This window comes from Octopus bimaculoides, chromosome 26, assembly GCF_001194135.2.
Source record: "Octopus bimaculoides isolate UCB-OBI-ISO-001 chromosome 26, ASM119413v2, whole genome shotgun sequence".
NCBI classification, from domain to species: domain Eukaryota; kingdom Metazoa; phylum Mollusca; class Cephalopoda; order Octopoda; family Octopodidae; genus Octopus; species Octopus bimaculoides.
The window spans coordinates 11962495-11971382 of record NC_069006.1 but is presented as its reverse complement, the minus strand read 5'-3'; the positions used below and the strand labels follow the sequence as shown (position 1 = coordinate 11971382).

At 34.8% G+C, this 8888-nt stretch overlaps 1 long non-coding RNA gene across 1 annotated transcript in view; it reads right to left on the bottom strand.

Moving 5' to 3' along the window:
* LOC128250934 (uncharacterized) overlaps nt 1-8888 on the bottom strand; it is a 257822-nt gene that overhangs the window by 20368 nt on the left and 228566 nt on the right. The window contains exons 2-3 of the long non-coding RNA XR_008266874.1: nt 7720-7804; nt 6763-6916 (exon numbers count right to left, since the gene is read on the bottom strand). This is a non-coding gene — a long non-coding RNA (uncharacterized LOC128250934). The remainder of the gene's footprint in view (nt 1-6762; nt 6917-7719; nt 7805-8888) is intronic.

The following is an 8888-nucleotide window of genomic DNA, read 5'->3' as shown; positions in this document are numbered from 1 at the left end:
TATATATATATATATATATATATATATGTACACACACAAATATATATAGATAGATATATACATATGTATATTTACACACACATGTATGCATATGCACATATAAATTCAGGCACACACACACACACACACACGCGCACATCACACAAGAAACAATCACCTTTGATTGAGAATTATTTCTCCTGTAAATATCAAAGCTCACATGTCAGACTCAGTGTTTCAGAGTTTTTCTTACAGAGGTTCACTTCCAAATATTTTCCACCCAGTTTGTTGAAATGATATATTCAATACATTTATTTGTTAAGACACTTCATGCCAGTATTAAGAAAACTACAAGGAAAAAAAAAAAAACCTCTTTCCCCAAACCTGGAAATCTAAAACAAATATCTTGGCATCTTACATATTGACTTAGTATATATCTTGTTTCCTTCTTGGTTTTTTGTTTTCTTAATGTAGAACACAAGCAAAGGTATCTTCTGAAAAATGAACTGTCATATCCACTTCTAGTGATGTGAAAAAAAAAAAAAACCACTTGTTTGTTGTAAATGAAAAACAAAAATTACATAGAAAACAAAAAAAAGCTAAAACTTTAAAAAATCACTTAAGATCAAAGGAAAAAGATCTAATACAGATAGAGATTGCAAATATAATATGTAAAGCAGCCAACTAGAAAAAACAGTTATATAGATTGAACCGGAAGTAAAGATAATTTGCTGTGTTTAATTTCCCTGTATGTGTGTTCCGCTTGTAATTAATCAGTTACTTGTGGCATGGGGTTGCACACATATTACTCATAAGCACACACACACATGCATACATACAGGTACATATATATAACATAAATTAATGATTTGGTAAAGAGACTGATAAAATAAGGGATAGACTTCAAAAAAGAGAATAAACACTGGGGTCAATTTGTTTGACTAAAGCTTTCAAGGGGACACCCCACCATGGCTCCAGTCCAATGATAAAAGTAAGAAAAGAAAAGTTACATACACACACACACACACACACACACACATGCATATGTACATTGATGTTCAATATTTTAAATCTGGGTTTGTCCCCGTTAATGGAGGTAGCCGGATCTACCTCACTCTTACAGCAACCGCTCTCACACCATCTTGCCTGGTTTGGGGCGTCGTCCCTCCTCAAGCCAACCCTTCCAATCTCCTCCTCCACATTTCTGATTAACATAAAATTTCCAAATGATTTGGGATAAATATTGCATTAATTCAATTCGATGTAAATTAATTAACTATGCATCTTAATTACATAATTGTGGAATTAATGATGTTTATTACTAATTATCCACTATTTATAAAATTTACGTCTTGTTGAAAATACAGTAAGATTGCCTTAGAGCAAGAAATAAGCTGCCAAGACAGGGTAAAAACAAAGGTTCTATTCCCTTGAGCAAATGTGCAAAAGATATGCAGCTGAAATATTATACATAGAGATATGTGTGTGTGTGTGTGTGTGTATTGCATTGTCATTACCACCATTGTTTTAGCATCCACTTTTCCATGTTTACATGTGTCAGGTGATGATTTTATTGAAATAGATTTTTTTTTTGTACCCAGACACATTGTTGCAGAGTACTGGAAATGAATGACATTCTTTTATAGCAATTGTGTAATGTCAAGATAAGGAGACACAAACAAGCATGCATGCATGCATACATATATATGTATATAAGTAGTAGTAGTAGTAGTAGTAGTAGTAGTAGTAGTAGTAGTAGTAGTAGTCTGAAGAATCAAACTAATCTCACATTTAGCCCTCTACCAAGTACATGGCTAACAAGAACGACTATGGTAGAGGTTGGAGTAAACCTTAGCTTTGCTCTGAAAATCCAGGAGGGACAGTATTGGAGAGAATGTATATACATAGAACAGATAAGAGAAGTGATGTGAGAGAGTAGATGTTTATTCCATTTGTTCACAGCTGTTTCACTGGATCACCAGAACTCAGTTGAATAATTGGTGTAACCATGATGTTCTGATGATCTGATGAGCCAGCTTTCTTTATTTGCATTGATTTGTGAATATACAATTGTATTGTATAATGCACAGCATGCATATTAATGCAAACAGGTAAACATGATTTTATTCCACACTGAAATTATTACTACATGCAGAAGGCTGTGAAACAGCTGTAACCGTAAGAATGCCGAGTGATTAAATAAATATATTCATATATATCATTCTTTAATACCCACTCTTGTATGTTTGCATGAGTCAGAGCAACAAATGTGTGTGTGTGTGTGTGTGTGTTTGCGTGTGTGCATGTGTGTGTGTGTTTGTGCGTGTGTGTTTGCGTGTGTGTGCGTGTGTGTAGAAAACCCTGGAGGGTCTAGCACCTAACCTCGGGATTGAAAACTTTATCCACTTTTGAATTGGATGTTGCTACATATACCAAAGTCTCATATTCTCCATATAGAATAAGGACCTATTTCTGTAACCACTTAGGGTCCAAAGGGCAAAACTTTGCAATACCTGGTCAATAAAACCTCAGTGATTTACAACACATAGATGTGGATGTGTTAAAAAAAAGGAACAAATTTTTATGAGCCAACACTGAGACAAGAAATGCAAATACGAGTAGCAATGTCTAACTCACTGATTCCCTTGAACCAAACTCTGTGGGAGTGAAATGAAGTAAACTAGCAATCACATTCCAGCATGGCCACAGTTTCTGGCTGAAACAAGTGTAAGTAAAGTGCAGAAATTACAGAAATTAAAAGATGACTATAGGAATATATAAAGATACTTATAACACCCTGTTCAGTCAAAAAAGATATGGACCAACAGAAGGTGTATGTAGGTATTGTATGCTACGATTTTCTCTGATTGATGCTATTATAGTGGCTTTGAAGGATTATCATATGATGTGACATGTGTTTGGATGAAAGAGTGAAGTATTTAACTGATGCTGGTTTGTGTACTGATGTAGGGATTTCATGAACATCTTATAATAATTATTTGGTATGAATGTCATTTGAAAGCTGAGACACGGTTCTAGTGATCATCATTTCAATTGTATGGAAGAGATTAGTTTTAAGAAAGTCGGGTTTAAAGTATGTGCAGATCACGTGTTCAGAGGGATTGATCTTTTAGAACCTATTGTTTGATAGGTCATAGGGAATTTATTAATGTGAGCTATAGCAATTAGATATTGCATACTGTATTTTGACTCTAATTGTTTTTAGCAGGTACTTAGTAATTTTAGTCAATATATATACATAACTTTGGCCATCTTATAACCAGTTGTATGAAGACTGGAAAACCCTACAAAATATGATTCACAAATAAACCATTTTGATCTGTACATATATGTATGTATATATGCATTTATATATGTATATATTGGGTCATCCTATAAATAATGCAGTTTTTTCAATTGCATGAACTAAAAGTCGGAGGCGGATGGGATAAACTACCTGCATCAACTTGCCATAAAAGCAGCTAGTAATTTTACCTTGTCCTTATTCTTAGTGCAGGTTTTGAAGAGTGCAGTTATTTTTTCAAAGTTATAATGGAAGTGACAAAGGAGCATATTCAGTATATTTTGCATTATGAGCTCAATAAAGGCAACAATATAATGGAAAGTGTGAGGAATATTAATACAGTATATGGGGATCAGACAATAAGCGTAAGCCAGTGTCAGTGGTGGTTCCAGAACTTCCAAGCCAGAAACTACAGCTTAGATGAACTTCGTCCTGGAAGATCTGAAGAGCTCAACGAGGATGTCCTGCAAACCCATGGTGGAACAAAATTCCATTGTGACTGTTGAGGAACTACCAGAGAAGCTTGGATTTGGTTATTCAATCATACATTGACATCTGCGTGTCATCAGAAAAGTCAGCAAATTGGGTCAATGGGTTCCTCACAAACTTTCCGAGTCTAATTGCATGCAAAGAGTGAATGGGTGCTCTTCTTTGCTGTCACATCTTACAAATGAACCTCTTTTGGACGGAATAGTGACTGGTGATGAGAAATGGGTTCTCTACAAAAATGTTAAGCACCAAAGACAGTGGGATGGGAAAGGAGAAACACTGACACCTCAGGCTAAAGAAGGTCTTCACCCATGTAAGGTGTTGTTATCTATTTGGTGGGATATGAAAGGCTTGGTCCACTTTGAACTTTTAAACCCAAACTAAACAATGACAAAGGAGGTCTACTGCAAGCAGCTTGAGTGGCTGAAGTCAGTGCCAGAAGAAAAGTGACCATCTTTGGTTTCAAGACGAAAGGTGTTCTTCCATCAGGATAATGCTCGGCCACATACAGCAAGGATGATATTGCAAAGGCTGGAGCAGTTTGAATGGAAAACGATGCCCCACTCACCATATTTGCCGGACATTGCTCCATCTGATTATCATTTATTCCGTAGTCTTCAAAATCATCAGGACAGAAAAAATATGAACTCTGTAGATGAGGTCAGAACAGTAATGGAGGAGTATTTTTCATCACGGACAAGTGAATTTTGGAAGAGAGGCCTTGCAAGTCTACCAGATAGATGGAAGAGCATTGTAGAAAATGAAGGAGAGTATATTTTAGATTAAAAAAGAAGTTTGTTTATCTTAATTTTGAAAAATAAAAGAAGTATAAAAAAACTGTATAAGATGACTCAATACATATATATCTATGTCTATACACATATTTTCTTACACACACACACATATATTTGCTTACCAATACATATTTGCTTTTGTGTGTGTGTGTGTGTGTGTGTGTGTGTGTGTACACCAACACATATATATAAAGAAAATACAGATCATTATAGAAGTTGAGTAATAAAGTAATACGAGTAGTTTATGTAATACAGAAATCTAACAATATTCATTTGTAGTCACAACTAATGATTCAGTTTCTAAAGAAAATAGTGGTTTGATTGAAAATCCCTTTATATTAAGACATAATCAACATAGATACACTTTTAGAAATCATAAAATATAATCAAAGAAATATTATCTGAGTCCATTTAGAATTGACAAAACATAAATAAGAGAAACTTTTTAATCATTTGAAATATATTAGAACAAGTCAAAACAGACACATATCGTTATACTTTGTATAGCCACATGTCCGTTTTGTATGATCTTTTCATCTCAGTAAAGCTTTACAAAAGTTTCTTGGTCATTCTATCCATTATGCTTGTTCTAAACTTACATATTTTTATCAAAATAAATTCAAATATATCTGTAGTAATATTTCAAAACACCTGACAGTTGCACACCATATAAGTCCATATGATACTATCAAATGCTTCCAACTAATTAAAACACTTTGTTTACATACTTCTTTAGTATTTTGTTTATATTCAAATTTTGCTAATTTCATATGAAAGTAAGTTCTTTATTCTATTTTTATCATTGCCTGACGATCAGAAACACGGAAACCAAATTTGTGATTTATGAGATATCAGATTCAAATATGATGTGTGTGCATGTGTGTGTGTGTGTGTGTGTGTGTGTGTGTGTGTGTGTGTGCATGTCTGTGCATGTGTGTGTGCGTGCGTGTGCGTATGTCTGTGCATGTGTGTGTGCGTGCGTGTGCATGCGTGTGCGTGCGTGTGTGTGTGTGTGTGTGTGTGTGTGCATGCATGTGTGTGTTTGTGATTGAATAATTCAAGATATCGGTCAATATAAATCAGGTTTTAGTCCATTAAAAGTTCTACTTGAAAATAATCTATTGCCAAAACTGCAGAGACAGGAGTTCTACAAGTGTATTTATAATAGCAGCAGAGAGTAGCTGCAGCATCTTGCTGAGATTCAGCCATTTCTATTACTAGTACACATCTATCCTCATTTATCACAGTGGTTGGTCCCAAGAAACAACACTATAAAATGAACCAGTAATAAATGTATAATAACAAGGGGGAAAAAAAATAAGCTTCATTCCACAACACCCCAAGTTGTCTCTCTAACTTACCTAAATAAAACCTCAAAACAGCTTTTCATCAACCACTTGTCTCCAGAACTCCATCTTATGCACTGCTATTGGTAAGTCACTCTTCAATAAACCAAAGTCTTCAATCAGTTGGGTGATAAACGTTCTGGCAGCACAATCCCCTAGGTCACTCTCCACATGTTGGTTCTTCCTACATCAGCATTTGACTCTCTACTTCATCCTTACTACAAAAGCAGTCACCAGAGAATCTATGTCTCCTTTCCTTTATGATGGCACCAAACAGTTTTTAGACTCACATATTGATATTGTTTCATGATTTAAATGATATTTAGAGTAAGATTCAATAACATAAGATTCAATAACATAAGATTCAATAACATAAGATTCAATAACATAAGATTCAATAACATATGGTAAAAATATGACAATAGAAAGTATTTTTTCTGTTCACTGGTAGCATGTTTATGGGTACAACAATGTAAATATGTATGAAAATATGCAGATTTGTAGCACTGTGACATAAACTTGAGTGATAATCAGTGCATTGTGTGTTGCTGAGCATTGGGGATGGTTGTCATTGGGTGCATTTTTGCAGTTCAAACAGAATCTTTGACTGATTGCTGACCCATGATATCACAGATCAATTTGAGATAAGCGTAACTTGGTTCACAATTGAGCTTACTGGATTATCCTGGATAAGTGATCAATGAATAAATGACAGAAAGAGGATCAATGAACCAAAAAAATTATTTACAAAAAATAATAATGATCTTCCTTATAAAAATATCACAACAATAAAAATGAAAGTAGTATTAAGTGCAATCATATAATACAAAACATTAAAATGTAACAATACCTTTCAATAGGACTTTAAATATGAGTAGAATAGTGAGCGCGTAGTCTGGAGATGACCCATTAATTTATAGTGTTTGGTCGGGTTTCTGTACAGTTCATTCATCAGATTCTTAAATCTTGTAAGATACAGTTTTTTTTTTATCTCATTTATTTTTCTATTGATAGAAAGAGAAACAAAACAATATTTGCTTACAATTACCACACGACATATTTCAGATATGTTGCAAATAGGTTTATTTTGTACAACATTTATTTTAGGCATAATTAATTATTGTGTTTAGTTGTGCATAAGTTGCACTATTTTAGATTTGGATATGACTTATACATAGAGAAAACTATGGAGGGAAAACGTTTTGTACCAATATTTAACACTAAATTAGAGGAGTGACTTATACACAAGCACAACTTATACACAAATAAATGTTAACTAGAATAAACTGTCAACAAAGCAACAATTGTTCAAAAGTAACAAATCAGTTGCACGAACTCAATACATCAAGGGATGAAGTATGGTTGCTTGCTACATTCCTCTGTGGCTAGATTATATGGTCTTCTATCTTTGATGAGGATCAAATAGATTTGAAATCAGATATTTTTTCTATCACAATATACTGACAGCTCCACACCACAGACATAGCAGAGAATGACTATTGTTTAGTGCATAATATATATAACCATGCAGCTTCTTTACAGCAAGAAATTTGTTCTGTTCTAGTCCCTTCTCTCATACTTTATCCCCTCATCTCCATACATAAAGCTGCTTTTCTCTACTGTGGTCCCACTTTATCACAGGGGATCTTAATCTTTTAGCTACGTAGTAACATCACCAGTGCTGGTGCCATGAAAAAGCAACCAGTACACTCTATAAAGTGGTTAGCATTAGGAAGGGTAGCCAGCCATAGAAACTATGCCAAAGGAGACATTGGAGTATGATGCAATCCTTGAACCCATTGTATACCTTTAAATCAGCAATTCTCAAACATTTTTTGCCTATGGACCCCTTTGATTTCTGTTTTACTCTTCTGAACCTCCACAGCCGTTCACTGTAAAAAAAAATTTTAAAAAAAAAAAAAAACCTTATTGCATTTTTATAATCAAAAATTTTTAAGAATTGCATGAAAAATTTAAAATATTTTTTGTGTTGTAGGAGAATAATAAATTTATTGCACACAGATTTTAACAGCAAAAACTTGTATGGACTCGCAAAGGCTACATGGACCCCAATTGAAAACCATTGCTTTAAATCATGCCACATAGGCCAGCATGGAACAGGGGTGTTTAGTGTTGATGGTGATGCATACAGATGTCTTATCACTTTTATCTCTTACTTGTTTCAGTCATTGGACTGTGGCCATGCTGGGCACTGCCTTAAAGGGTTTTAATCAAAAGGATCAGCCACAGTACATATTAAGTACAGTACTTATTCTATTGCTTTCTTTTCCTGAACTGCCAAGTTACAGGGATGTAATTAAACCAACATTGGTTGTGAAGCAACATGGTGGTTGTGGGGGTGGGGAGGGACACAAAGATACACACACGCACACATCATAGGCTTCCATATAATTTCTATCTACTGAATTCACTCATAAGGCTTTGGTCAACCTGAGGCTATAGTTGAAGACACTTACCCAAGGTACCACACAGTGGGACTGAAACTAACACCACAGGATCACAAAGTGAGCTGCTTAACCACACAGTTATGTCAACACCTGTGTGTGTGTGTATGTGTGTGTGTGTGTGTGTGTGTGTAGTGCTTATTCTATTGCTTTATTTTCTTGAACTACCAAGTTACAGGGATGTAATCAAACCAATGTTCGTTATAAATACACAAATTAATGACCTGAGTCAAGAGCTGAGAGTTTCATGCATAGCACTCATCAAGGTCACTTCAAATCTGAGAGATTGTTTCTTATTCAGAGTGAATTGCAAATCTTTCTCAAGTATTCAATTAAAAATTCAAAATTGGGTGGCTGTGTGGTAAGAAGCTTGCTTCTCAACCACATGGTTCTGGGCTCAGTCTCACTGCCTGGCACCTTGGGCAAGTGTCTTCTACTATAACCTCAGGCTAACCAAAGCCTTGTGAGTGGACTTGGTAGATGAAAACTGAAAGAAGCCTGCCATATACAT